The sequence below is a fragment of the Bombina bombina genome, chromosome 1, assembly GCF_027579735.1.
Source record: "Bombina bombina isolate aBomBom1 chromosome 1, aBomBom1.pri, whole genome shotgun sequence".
NCBI lineage: Eukaryota > Metazoa > Chordata > Amphibia > Anura > Bombinatoridae > Bombina > Bombina bombina.
This window is the reverse complement of record NC_069499.1, coordinates 219,623,557-219,639,918: the sequence shown is the minus strand read 5'-3', so window position 1 is coordinate 219,639,918 and position 16,362 is coordinate 219,623,557.

Sequence of the window (16,362 nt, the reverse complement as noted above, 5' to 3'; positions counted from 1 at the left end):
GGTTTGAATAGGTGTATATAAATACACCTATTCACATGTATCTTTCTGGTTTTATTGCACTATCCCATGACATATCTTGTTAATACAAGCTAATATACAAGGTATGTGAAGCCTTAATAAAGAATACTAGCAAATATTCTCATTGTAATTGTAATGAAGCGTATTTTTATCAGATGTACAGTAACAGCTAATGTTATGTGCTGACAGATATACATAGCTGTTATATTTCCTATCAAGGACAAATCTACATTGCATTCTTATATTAGTTCACAACAAGTCAAACACACGAATACAAACACCCCAATAGTTTTTGGGTCCATTAAGTCTGTTCAACACAACCCCAAAAATGTATATCTCATATACATATATCTCATATCTATTTCACATATAGAAGATAAGGCGGAATCACTTTTCTTGAAACACCTCTAGAATGTATATTCATCACGTTCTGCATTATTAAAATTAAAAAATTAAATTTTTTAAATAAAAGTTATGTTACAGCATTTTCTTGTTACACTGTTGTTTGTATATAGTTATATATCTAACTCCTGAAAAGAACTTTTAACAACATAGTTAAAGTCAGTGCATTGGCAGTAATGTACTATTGATCAGTAACTAAACAAAACCAGTGAGCCAGTGACAAAGGGCATATGTGCATATCCCCACCATGTTTAGCTATGTAGCAGAAGTAGGTTGGTGTGCTAGAGCTGGTTTTAACTATTAAAGTTCCTAATTAGCACACACACGCAATCATTATTATACTACCAACCGCAAAGGGTTGGAGGGTAACTCAATCTAGAGATTCAAATTCTAGCTTCAAATGTTTACACCTAATGAGCTGACAAAGTGTCTTAGTTACTGTTTCGCACTTCAAGTCGAAAAGTTGATCAAATTTCATTGCCAGATTTTCACTAATTCTCTTTGGAAGCCAGATTATTTTTTTTTCCAAATAGCAAAGAATAGATCAAAGCTTAGTTTAAGATACCTTTCAGCTTCATTATTAAAAGAATTTCCAAGAGCATTTCACACACCCTTGTTTTTATGTAGTTAATCGGTTGTATATTATACATTTGTCAATTAATACTAAGGCTACAACCCCAAGTATAAAAAACTATAATCTAAACTATAATCACTTCTATATTAAATGCTAAAGGATGTCTTTCAATTTTTTGACACGAGGAAGTGGATTTTCAGCACCAAATTCATGATGGGTTTAAGCATGAAGTAAAATTACGGATATGCATTTAGAGAGTAACATGAATCCATATGATGAATGACAGGAACATATATAAACTCCCACTGGTCCATTGGACACTACTGCTTTTGGAAAACACACTTCATTGTTAGTAAGAATACACTATAAGCAAGATTGTAAGTCACTCTGCTGAATTAATCGATTAAATAGATTTGGTTTCACCTATAGGACATAGTCTGTGGTTTTTAGGTTATGTTATTGACAAACCTATAGGGATTAGGCACAGTTTCTCTTTCCATATGAACAAGCAATCTATGGCCTGGGAACAGATCATGCCTGCCGCCTGTTTTTGCACGGCCCATAAGTTAAAAATATTTTTTTACATGCCTGAAAAGTAATGCCCTTGCATATGACTATTAAACACAAACAGCTCCCTCCTGAAAAGTATGTTAACACCAGTGGTTTCATTTATTTTAAAACATTATACAGCTTTGTGACAAAACAAGGATTTATTCTGAACTAAAGGCAATTCTGACAAGATGCTTATAGTTGCAAAGTGAGAGCATATTTTAAAACTATTTTATTTTGCTGGCAATATTTGAAAACATACTACACATACTAAAACATACTATACATACCAAAACATACTATACATACTAAAGTATACTATACATACTAAAACATACTATACATACTAAAGCATACTATACATACTAAAGTATACTACACAAACTAAAGCATACTATACATACTAAAAGTAAACATACTATACATACTAAAGCATACTATACATACTAAAGTATACTACACAAACTAAAGCATACTATCCATATCAAAACATACTATACATACTAAAGCATACTATACATACTAAAATATACTATGCATACTAAAGCATACTATACATACTAAAGTATACTACACAAACTAAAGCATACTATACATACTAAAGCATACTGTAGATACTAAAACATACTATACATACTAAAGCATACTATATATACTAAAGTATACTACACAACCTAAAGCATACTATACATACTAAAGTATACTACACAAACTAAAGCATACTATACATACTACAACATACTATACATACTAAAGCATACTGTAGATACTAAAACATACTATACATACTAAAGCATACTATACATACTAAAACATACTATACATACTAAAGCATACTATATATACTAAAGTATACTACACAAACTAAAGCATACTATACATACTAAAACATACTATACATACTAAATCATACTATACATACTAAAACAAACTATACATACTAAAGCATACTATACACACTAAAGTATACTACACAAACTAAAGCATACTATACATACTAAAGCATACTATACATACTAAAACAAACTATACATACTAAAGCATACTATACATAATAAAACATACTATACATATTACAGCATACTTTACAAACTAAAACATACTATACATACTAAAGCAAACTATACATACTAAAACATCTTAAACATACTAAAACATACTATACATACTAAAGCATTTTTTTGCATAATAAACTTTGTTGTGCTTCTGATTGAATACTATCTGGAATCGCATTCCATTGGCAGTTTGCAGAGGACAGGAGTGAGAGGAGGAGGAGCTGGTAAGCTGTGTGTTGTGAGCGCCGGGATCATTCAGGCAAGGCGCGTTGCAGACGTTATCATTGCTGTTCACTCTAGGAGACGAGCACACTGAAGGAGCGGTTACGGACAGAGAGGACACTGATTGAGCTTTTCTCTCTACTTTTCACTGTACACCCCTGTGGTATTCGTCCAAAGAGGACTTTGTCCATCTTTATGGTGTATTACGGCTTGACAGTAATAGCAGTAATGGATACAGACACCTAGATTTAGAGTTTTGTCGGTAAAAACCTGCGGGGCTAATGCTCCATTAAGCCAACGCTGGTATTACGAGTTTTCTGAATGGCTGCGTTAGCCTCAGAAAAGTGAGCGTTGAGCCAAATTTAGCTCCACTTCAACCCTCAATACCAGCGTTGCTTAGGGTAGCGGTAAGCTGGAAAAATGTGCTTGTGCACGATATCCCCATAGGATACAATGGGGCTGAGCTGGCTGAAAAAAATCTAACACCTGCAAAAAAGCAGCGTTCAGCTCCTAACGCAGCCCCATTGTTTCCTATGGGGAAACACTTTCTAAGTCTACACCTAACACCCTAATATAAACCCCAAGTCTAAACACCCCTAACCTTACACTTATTAACCCCTAATCTGCCGCCACCGACATTGCCGACACCTGCATTATATTATTAACCCCTAATCTGCCGCTCCGGACACCGCCGCCACCTACATTATAGCTATGAGCCCCTAATCTGCTGTCCCTAACATCGCCGACACCTACTGTATATTATATTTATTAACCCCTAATCTGTCCCCTCCCAACGTCGCCGCCACCTACCTACACTTATTAACCCCTAATCTGCCGACCGGATATCGCCGCCACTATAATAAATGTATTAACCCCTAAACCGCCGCACTCCTGCCTCGCAAACACTATAATAAATTTTTTTCCCCTAATCTGCCCTCCCTAACATCGCCGCCACCTTCCTAAAATGATTAACCCCTAATCTGCTGCCCCCAACGTCGCTGCTACTATAATAAAGTTATTAACCCCTAAACCTAAGTCTAACCCTAACCCTAACACCCCCCTAAATTAAATATAATTTAAATAAATCTAAATAAATTTACTATAATTAAATAAATTATTCCTATTTAAAAATAAATACTTACCTATAAAATAAACCCTAATATAGCTACAATAGAACTAATTACATTGTAGCTATTTTAGGATTTATATTTATTTTACAGGCAACTTTGTATTTATTTTAACTAGGTACAATAGCTATTAAATAGTTAATAACTATTTAATAGCTACCTAGTTAAAATAAGTACAAAATTGCCTGTAAAATAAATCCTAACCTAAGTTACAAATACACCTAACACTACACTATCAATAAATTAATTAAATAAATTACCTACAATGATCTAAACTAAAATACAATTAAATAAAATACCTTGCATTCTATTGGCTGATCCAATCAGCCAATCGGATTGAACTTCAATCCGATTGGCTGATAGCATCAACCAATCAGATTTTTCCTACCTTAATTCCGATTGGCTGATAGAATCCTATCAGCCAATCGGAATTCGAGGGACGCCATCTAAAACTACACTATCAATAAATTAATTAAATAAATTACCTACAATGATCTAAACTAAAATACAATTAAATAAACTAAACTATAGTACAAAAAACAAACAAACACTAAATTACAAAAAATAAAAAAATATTACAAGAATTTTAATCTAATTACACCTAATCTAAGCCCCCTAATAAAATAAAAAAGCCCCCCAAAATAATAAAATTCCCTACCCTATACTAAATAACAAAAGTAATCAGCTCTTTTACCAGCCCTTAAAGGGCTTTTTGCGGGGCATTGCCCCAAAGTAATCAGCTCTTTTACCTGTAAAAAAATACAAGACCCCCCACCAACATTACAACCCACCACCCACACACCCCTACTCTAAAACCCACCCGATCCCCCCTTAAAAAAACCTAATACTACCCAATTGAAGATCAACCTACCTTGAGCCGTGTTCACCCAGCCGGGCATCACTGGTCATCCGATCCGTCCAGAAGTCTTCATCCGATGGGGCAGAAGAGGACATCCGGACTGGGAGAAGGCTTCATCCAAGCGGCATCTTCTATCTTCATCCATCCGGCGCGGAGCAGGTCCATCTTCAAGACATCCGACACGGAGCATCCTCTTCTTTCCACGGCCGATGACTGAATGAAGGTTCCTTTAAATGACGTCATCCAAGATGGCGTCCCTCGAATTCCGATTGGCTGATAGGATTCTATCAGCCAATCGGAATTAAGGTAGGAAAAATCTGATTGGTTGATGCTATCAGCCAATCGGATTGAAGTTCAATCCGATTGGCTGATTGGATCAGCCAATAGAATGCAAGGTATTTTATTTAATTGTATTTTAGTTTAGATCATTGTAGGTAATTTATTTAATTAATTTATTGATAGTGTAGTGTTAGGTGTATTTGTAACTTAGGTTAGGATTTATTTTACAGGTAATTTTGTACTTATTTTAACTAGGTAGCTATTAAATAGTTATATACTATTTAATAGCTATAGTACCTAGTTAAAATAAATACAAAGTTGCCTGTAAAATAAATATAAATCCTAAAATAGCTACAATGTAATTATTAGTTATATTGTAGCTATATTAGGGTTTATTTTCTAGGTAAGTATTTAGTTTTAAATAGGAATAATTTATTTAATTATAGTAATTTTATTTAGTTTTATTTAAATTATATTTAACTTAGGGGGGTGTTAGGGTTAGGGTTAGACTTAGGTTTAGGGGTTAATTACTTTATTATAGTAGCAGCGACATTGGGGGCGGCAGATTAGGGGTTAATAATTGTAGGTAGGTGCCAGCGATGTTAGGGAGGGCAGATTAGAGGTTAATAAAATTTATTATAGCGTTTGTGAGGCGGGAGTGCGGCGATGTCCAGTCGGCAGATTAGGGGTTAATAAGTGTAGGCAGGTAGGTGGCGGCGACATTGGGGTGGCCAGATTAGGGGTTAATAGATATAATATTGGTGTCGGCGATGTTAGGGACAGCAAATGAGGGGTTCATAGCTTTAACGTAGGTGGCGGCGGTGTCCGGTCAGCAGATTAAGGGTTAAATAATTTTATTATAGGGTTTGCGATGTGGGGGGGCCTCGGTTTAGGGGTTCATAGGTAGTTTATGGGTGTTAGTGTACTTTGTAGCACTGTAGTTAAGAGCTTTATGTTCCGGCGTTAGCCCATAAAACTCTTAACTACTGACTTTTTTATGCGGTAGGAGTCTTGGAGGTAGAGGCTGTACCGCTCACTTCTTCCAAGACTCGTAATACCAGCGTTAGGCAAATCCCATTAAAAATATAGGATAAGCAATTGACATAAGGGGATTTGCGGTAGCCTCGAGAAAAAGTGAGTGGTACAGCTGTACCTGCCATACTCGTAATACCAGCGGGCGTTAAAAAGCAGCGTTAAGGGGTCCTAGGCTAACGCAGAACTCTAAATCTAGACAAGAGTAAATAGATTGTCTGACAGCTAATGCACTGAACGCTGTAAAAGGGTTATTTGTTGTTTTTTATACTAAAGCATACTATACATACTAAAGCATACTATGCATACTAAAGCATACTATACATACTAAAACATACTATACATACTAAAACATGCTATACATACAAAAGCATACTATACATACTAAAACATACTATACATACTAAAGCATACTATACATGCTAAAACATGCTATACATACTAAAGCATACTATACATACTAGAACATGCTATACATAATAAAACATGCAATAAATACTAAAGCATACTATACATACTAAAGCAAACTATACATACTAAAGCATACTATACATACTAAAACATGCTATACATACTAAAGCATACTATACTTACTAGAACAGGCTATACATACTAAAACATGCAATAAATACTAAAGCATACTATACATACTAAAACAAACTATACATACTAAAATATACTATACATACGAAAACAAACTATACTTACTAAAGCATACTATACATACTAAAACAAACTATACATACTAAAGCATACTATACATACAAAAACATACTATACATACTAAAGCATACTATACATGCTAAAGTATACTATTCATACTAAAACAAACTATACATACTAAAACAAACTATACATACTAAATTATACTATACATACTAAAACAAACTATACTTACTAAAGCATACTATATTGTACATACTAAAACATAGTATACATACTAAAGTATACTATACATAGTATACATACAAAAGCATACTATAGATAATAAAACATACTATACTTACAAAAGCATACTATACATACTAAAACATATTATACATACTAAAGCATACTATACATACTAAAACATACTATACATACTAAAACAAACTATACATACTAAAGCATACTTACATAATAAAACATACTATACATACTAAACCATACTATACATACTAAACCATGCTATACATGCTAAAACAAACAATACATACTAAAGCATACTATACATACTAAAACATACTATACATACTTAAGCATACGATACATACTAAAACATACCATACATGCTAAAGCATACTATACATACTAAAACATACTATACATACTAAAGCATAATAAACATACTAAAACATACTATACATACGAAAACATACTATACATACTAAAACACGCTACACGTACTAAAGCATAATATACATATGAAAATATACTATACATGCTAAAATATACTATGCATACTAAAACATACTACACATAATAAGGCATACTATCAGTGGCGTAGCGTGGGGGGGGCCACAGGGGCGGTCGCCCCGGGCGCATAATTCTGAGGGGCGCAAAATGCTCCCAGTCTCCCCAGTCCCCACCATCTCAAGACAGTAGACCGTCACAGTCCCACTCCCAGGGGCGCTACAGGGAGGCTAAAAAATCTGACAGGCACCTGCGCCCAGCCGTTCTGTCTCTCAAGTGAACTGTCTACTACACTGAAGTCAAGACATGCTGTGTAATGATTTAATTATCATAATTTATTAGTGTAATCCTATCCGATCGTTACTTGAAGCTAGACTAGCATTTACGTCACTAGTTAGCACGGTCCACTCCCACTCCCAGTGCACATGTCAGGAGGGAGGAAGAAGTCAGAGCAGCAGAGCCAGAGTGGAGTCAGACTGACTAGCACGCCGCGCCTGCAACGATAAGGTAAGTAAGGTAAATAGTGTCAACCAAAATTACCGAACTCATCACCGGGTCCGTAACAGGACCAGACCACCAGTGCCACTGCCAGCCAGAATTATAATTAAATTATTATAGGACCTGTTGCTGTTTTTGCCTGGGCCCTGGGGAATGGGGATTGGAAATAGCAACACACACAAAATGTAGCTTAGCCTCTACCGTTACCCAGGTGACGTCCCAGGTCCAGCCAGCCAGCCAAGTTCCAAAGGACCCAGAGTCACTCTGAGCTAGCCAGCCAAGTTACAACTTCCAAAGGACCCAGAGTCACTGTGAGCGAGCCAGCCAAGTTAGAACTTCCAAAGGACCCAGAGTCTGAGCCAGCCAGCATGCCAGAGTGTGAGAGTGATCTATGCTGATTAAAGTGAAAGCTGGTTATTTTATTTCAAATTCATTTTTAACCTGGGTAAAATAAAACATACAAGATGTAGATAAGTGAAAGCCGATTATTTTATTTCAAATTCATTTTTAACCTGGGTAAAAACATACAAGATGTAGATGATCTACATCTTGCATGTTTAACCCAGGTTAAAAATTAATTTGAAAACAAAAATTAACCGGCTTTCACTTTAAAGCAGCATAGATCACTCTCACACTCTGGCATGCTGGCTCAGATGTATTTTAAAAATGAAATCCTATGTTTCAATATTAAAGCAAAAAAAAAAAAATGTAATTGTTAAGTTCTATAATGTACAATGTATGAAAAAGTAATGGCTGTCTGCAACCATATTGAATCCTAATTTTTAAGGATGAATGTAGAGTTTACAATTCTATATATATTATATATTTTTGTTGTTAAAAATAAAGCTTTGTTTGTTTTTAAACAAAAACCTGTCTCCTAAGTTGTTGAGCTGGCTAGATTCAAAGCAAATTTGCCAATCCCTAATGTACTGGTGGAAGAGACTCAGTCAGTGCTAATGGGTTAGGGGGGCGCAATTCTTGCCTTGCCCTGGGCGCTGACAAGCCACGCTACGCCACTGCATACTATACATACTAAACATACTATACATACTAAAGCATACTAAAGCATACAATGCATACTAAACATACTATACATACTAAAGCATATTATACATACTAAAACATACTAAAGCATACTATACATGCTAAAGTAATCTATACATACTAAAACATACTATACACACTAAAGCATACTATATTGTACATACTAAAGCATACTAAAGCATACAATGCATACTAAACATACTATACATACTAAAGCATACTATACATTCTAAAGCATACTAAAGCATACTATACATACTAAAGTATACTATACATACTAAAACATACTATACTTACAAAAGCATACTATACATACTAAACCATACTATACAGGGAGTGCAGAATTATTAGGCAAATGAGTATTTTGACCACATCATCCTCTTTATGAATGTTGTCTTACTCCAAGCTGTATAGGCTCGAACGCCTACTACCAATTAAGCATATTAGGTGATGTGCATCTCTGTAATGAGAAAGGGTGTGGTCTAATGACATCAACACCCTATATCAGGTGTGCATAATTATTAGGCAACTTCCTTTCCTTTGGCAAAATGGGTCAAAAGAAGGACTTGACAGGCTCAGAAAAGTCAAAAATAGTGAAATATCTTGCAGAGGGATGCAGCACTCTTAAAATTGCAAAGCTTCTGAAGCGTGATCATCGAACAATCAAGCGTTTCATTCAAAATAGTCAACAGGGTCGCAAGAAACGTGTGGAAAAACCAAGGCGCAAAATAACTGCCCATGAACTGAGAAAAGTCAAGCATGCAGCTGCCAAGATGCCACTTGCCACCAGTTTGGCCATATTTCAGAGCTGCAACATCACTGGAGTGCCCAAAAGCACAAGGTGTGCAATACTCAGAGACATGGCCAAGGTAAGAAAGGCTGAAAGACGACCACCACTGAACAAGACACACAAGCTGAAACGTCAAGACTGGGCCAAGAAATATCTCAAGACTGATTTTTCTAAGGTTTTATGGACTGATGAAATGAGAGTGAGTCTTGATGGGCCAGATGGATGGGCCCATGGCTGGATTGGTAAAGGGCAGAGAGCTCCAGTACACCTCTCTGAACAGTGTCTGGGAGGCTGTGGTTGCTGCTGCACGCAATGTTGATGGTGAACAGATCAAAACACTGACAGAATCCATAGATGGCAGGCTTTTGAGTGTCCTTGCAAAGAAAGGTGGCTATATTGGTCACTGATATGTTTTTGTTTTGTTTTTGAATGTCAGAAATGTATATTTGTGAATGTTGAGATGTTATATTGGTTTCACTGGTAAAAATAAATAATTGAAATGGGTATATATTTGTTTTTTGTTAAGTTGCCTAATAATTATGCACAGTAATAATCACCTGCACACACAGATATCCCCTAAAATAGCTATAACTAATAACAAAATAAAAACTACTTCCAAAACTATTCAGCTTTGATATTAATGAGTTTTTTGGGTTCATTGAGAACATGGTTGTTGTTCAATAATAAAATTAATCCTCAAAAATACAACTTGCCTAATAATTCTGCACTCCCTGTATATACTAAAGCATACAATACATACTAAAACATACCATACATGCTAAAGCATACTATACATACTAAAACATACTATACATACTAAAACATATTATACATACTAAAACACGCTATACATACTAAAGCATACTATACATATGAAAACATACTATACATGCTAAAGTATACTATGCATACTAAAACGTACTACACATACAAAAGCATACTATACATACTAAACATACTATACATACTAAAGCATACTATGCATACTAAACACACTATACATACTAAAGCATACTATACATACTAAAACATACTAAAACATGCTATACATACTAAAGCATACTATACATACAGATGCATACTATACATACAGATGCATACTGTACATACTAAAACATTCTATACATAGTAAAGCATACTATAAATACTATACATACTAAAACATACTATACATACTAAATAATACTACACATACTAAAATATACTATACATAGTAAAGCATTCTATACATACTAATATATACTATAGATACTAAAGAATACTATACATACTAAAGCATACTATACATACTAAAACATAATATACATACTAAAATATATTATACATACTAAAGCATACTATACATACTAAAGCATACTTTACATACTTAACATATTATTCATACTAAAACAAACTATACATACTAAAGCATACTATACATACTAAAATATAATATACATACCAAGCATACTATACATACTAAAGCAAACTATACATACTAAATTATATTATACATACTAAATCATACTATACATACTAAAGCAAAACTATACATACTAAAGCATACTATACATACTAAAATATACTATACATACTAAAGCATACTATACATACTAAAACATATTATACATACTAAAACATACTATACATACTAAAGAATACTATACATATTAAAACATGCTATACATACTAAAGCATACTATACATACTAAAGCATAATATACATACTAAACCCTACTATAGATACTAAAACATACTATACATATTAAAGCATACTATACATACTAAAACATACTATACATAATAAAACATACTCTATATACTAAAGCATGCTATACATACTAAAACATACTATACATAATAAAACATACTATACATACTAAAACATGCTGTACATAATAAAGCATACTATACATACTAAAACATACTATACATACTAAAGCATAATATACATACTAAAACATACTATACATACTAAAGCATAATATACATACTAAAACATACTATGCATACTAAAGCATACTATACATACTAAAACATACTATACATACTACAGCATACTATACATACTAAAACATACTATACATACTAAAGCATACTATATATACTAAAGTATACTACACATACTGCAGCATACTATACATACTAAAACATACTATACATAATAAAGCATACTATATATACTAAAACATACTATACATACTAAAGAACATAATATTATAAACAACTTTGTAATTTACTTCTATTACCTAGTTTGTTTATTTCTCTTTGTATCTTTTCTTGAAAAGCAGGGAGGTAAGCTCAGGAGCATGCATGTGTTTGGAGCAGTAAAAAGCAGCAGTTTAGCAAGAATGTTATCCATATGCAAGAGCACTAAATGGGAGGTAGCTCTTTAATAAAAAAATATGATGGGAACAAAGCAAATTTGATAATAGAAGTAAATTAGAAACTTTTTAATTGTATGCTCTGTCTAAATTGCAAAAGGACATTTTTGAGTTTCATATTCCTTTAACTCCATAGATAGGAATTTAGCTTAGTAGAATTCAAATTCTTACAAGAGAGAATGAATATGACAGGGAGCACCAGGCACTGATAGCAACATTTTATAACGCACATACAAATCAAATTATTCTGTATTGTGCATAATTTACCTTGCATTTGTTTCTAGTTTACAAACCTGTGTCTTTACCTTCATAAGCACAATGAGTATTTTCACACTAGCCTACATTTGACGATATGCAATCACAAGATCTACTGGGGTAATATGCTTAGACTTTCTCATTAAATTTTCAAAGAAACTTCATACACACCCAAGAAGCACCCTGTTCAGCCTTTTACTAGTGTTGTGAGACTCATTTTGAAAACTAAATAAAAGAAACACTTAGGGCCAGATAACAAGTGGCGCTAATGATGCATGATATTGCTGGATCTCCCAACATTAGTGTGATACTTGATATTAAGTCCATGGTAAAGTGTGTTAACCAGAAAAGGGTAAGCGTGGTTGACTTCTCTTGAGCGCAGCCTATAATTTCAATGGATATCACAACCTTCCTAACTTGCCCTGGGATTACACGTTGAAAGTTAGTAAACTGGGCTACAATGTTCACTAAAATAAATTGGTCCAAATCCAGCCTTGCTGAAGCACCCCCAGATCATCACGATCCTCTTTCAAATTTCACTGTGGGTGCAAGACTGTAACATATCTCAGACTAATGTCACTATCCCTTTAAGAAATCCTTCTCTGACTGCTGCATTTGGGCAGTATTCACATTCAGCTTGCTTGCCTGCCTGATTAATCATTCATGCACCTGATTACCTCAGCCTCTTTTTAAGCCTTCTCAGGTCTAATGTGCTTTGCATTAACATTGAAGTGTGATCCTGAACAACAGAGGTCTGTGACTGTTTCCTGTATGAATTTACCAACTATTTCAACCTACAGCATTTTCTATTCCAATGCCTAAAATCATCAAATCGCAAGTATCCAAATAATTCCATTTTCTGTTTCCTGGACACTGCTACTTAACAAACTCAGAACTTTATTATAAATCAAGCATACTTTTGGTTATCATCACTCTCTAATTACAACAGCATCTTACTCAGAACTTTATAACTATTTCTCTGCTACAAGTTGTCATTGCTGAAATATCCTGCTGCAAATATGTTAACATATTCTGAACTCTGCATCTATGTGTTCAATTAAAAGCTTTCATGTGATTCTCCAATATATGTTCAAACAGTAATTGATGCCTTAAACTTAACTTTCACCTGTGCTGCTCTGCTAATTACTGACATACAGCTCTTTATAATATTATATACTGTGAACCTGCAACAAACCAAGTTTGCATCTAAATGCACAAACAGTAATTAATGCCTAAACTTGCAGCTTGTCTAAGTACCTGTGCAGTTGTGCTTAAACTCTGACATACAGCTTTATATAAAATGATGTACTGTGAACCTGCAACAAACCTAGTTTGCATCTAAGTGTCAATCTTTTACTAAGATTACTCTGAAGCCTGAACATTCCACATTGCTATATTTTCTCTCTCATGGAATCCTGCAGTTACTTCTATTAACTAACTATAAGTCACAGTGAAGTCAGAATATATTGTATACAAATGTTGCACTCTCCATTTATTCTACAATAACTTCTAGCAACTATGAATCACAGAATATCATCTATCCATGTCCAGGATACTCTTCCCCGGGTCAGGGGTCGGTGTCTTCAAATCCCTACCACTTCCCCGAGGGTCTGTGTCCTGAGCGCATGTACACCGGATCATGACAAAGACACTGTGACTTGTAGGCCTCTCCAGGTCTCTGTCTTAATATTAGAAGAACAGGTGTTAGGCAAAGCTGAAAATTGGACTCATTAGAGAAGATGACCTTGAATTGGGCAGATTTATCTTTTTGAAGGATGCATAAATCAAGCCAGGTACAAGGTTATCCTGGAAGAAAATGTCCTTCCTTCTGCTCTGACAATGTTCCCCAACTCTGAGGATTGTTTTTTTTTCCAGCAGGTTATTGCTCTATGCCACACAACCAGGTCAATCAATGTGTGGATTGAGGACCACCAGATCAAGACCCTGCCATGACCAGCCCAATCTCCAGACCTAAACCCCTTTGAAAACCTCTGGAATCTGATTAAGAGGAATTTGGATGGTCACAAGCCATCAAATGAAGCTGAGCTGCTTGAATTTTTGCACCAGGAGTGGCGTAACGCCACCCAACAGCAATGTAAAAGACTGGTGGAGAGCATGCCAAGATGCAAAAAAGCTGTGACTAAAAATCAGGGTGATGCCACCAGCTTTGGATTTCTAAACTCTTGCTAAGTTAGTATTGTGTTGTTTTAAAATATACTACACTCCAGAGTGTCAATAGGGGCGCTCACTACAAATAACAACAGTATTGATATATGTATATAGAATATAGGACAGCAATTAGATAAAATGTACAATACATAATATAATACTGAAAGTCCAAAAAAACCAGAGATCTTGGAAATAATCAGTCTGCCAGCTCTCCTCAAATGTTAGGCCATCCACATCAGAGCAATCCTATAAAAGAGTAGAGAAGGCGACACATTGTATAATGTTGTCAGGATATAAATCAAGACACAAAGGGATAAATGCACTCACATGCAGTTGAGCACTTAATCGAAGTGCATACAGAGCAGGCTGGAGCCTCAGAGTTGCCCGACTAATTAGCCTCCCTTCACAGTGCAGGGGACCTCTTCTGTCCACTTTTCAGTAATCAAGGAGTCGTCAGCTTGTGAGTTGCCAAATGATGGCTTGAAGCTAAAAAGCTGTTAAAAAGTCTCACGGACGTAAAAGGTAGATTTTAAAAACAAGTGTTAAGTATAACAACACAAAGTATCCAGCAACAATGTTTCTCAGTAGCAAACTGTTTCATCAGGCTCATACTAACTATACAAACTTGCTACCTTTTATACCTACTTTTAACCAATGAAAGATAACCCACCCACTTTCTTAAAAGATACAACACCAATATGTACCCACATTGTAAAATAGTGTTTCAATTCGTAATCTCACACCAATTAATATAGATCATATGAAAAATGCTAAATACAATAAAACATATAAAAAAATCATCATGTCAAATTCATATTGTTATACCAGTTACTCATTAGCCTCATGCGATCGTATTCTTTGAAGCTCAATACGATATGCAAGGTTTTGTTTTGATCACGTGAGAAGTTAGTGGCCAATCAGGAGTAAACTCACATAGCCCTGGCTGTCGACACTCAGTTGGCCTATCACAAGTAATTGCTCTACCCATGTAAACCAAAACAAAAACAGTGTGAGTGACAAGCCGCAGTATGCCAAATCTCGGGCCGCTATACACAGCATCTCCAAAAGTAGTTATACTTGACAGACACTTGCTGTATGGATATTATTAGCCAACAGGAAATAAGGGTGCATCAGAAAGGCCAAGACATTCCATCTATGTCAATCCATATCTATCATAATGTGATAGCTAGTGTGTACTCTAACCGCATATGTACAAATTAAATGTGTCATTATTTGTGTGTGTGTGACTAAAATTGTATAGGGGTGTGAATGTGATATTCAACTATAATGTTGTCTATAACACTACTAACTAACCACCAACGTAGTGGATGCATGTTCTTGTATCAACTTAGTGACAGAATCCTATGTGCGCTTGAAATATATTAAAAAAAACAGTGTTTAATATAAGTGTAATATAAGTGTATATAAGTGTGATTTTATATTATAATGTGAGGTAATAGTCATATGAGTGATTACTGGAATCATGGATAGATGTGGGTGAATATAAAAGGGGTGCAGTAAGACTACAATAAGTGTGCAAATAGCTGTAAATGTGCATGTGTCTATCCTGTGATGTGAAATTCACATCTTATAGAGTTGACCATAAAGTTCTATGTGTAATAGGGTACCAAAATACCAGAAATGCAGTGACATTGGCAGATCTTATACGCCCAATACCCACACTGATTAGTACCATAATGTGCATGTACATAAGCATAAATACACACACACACA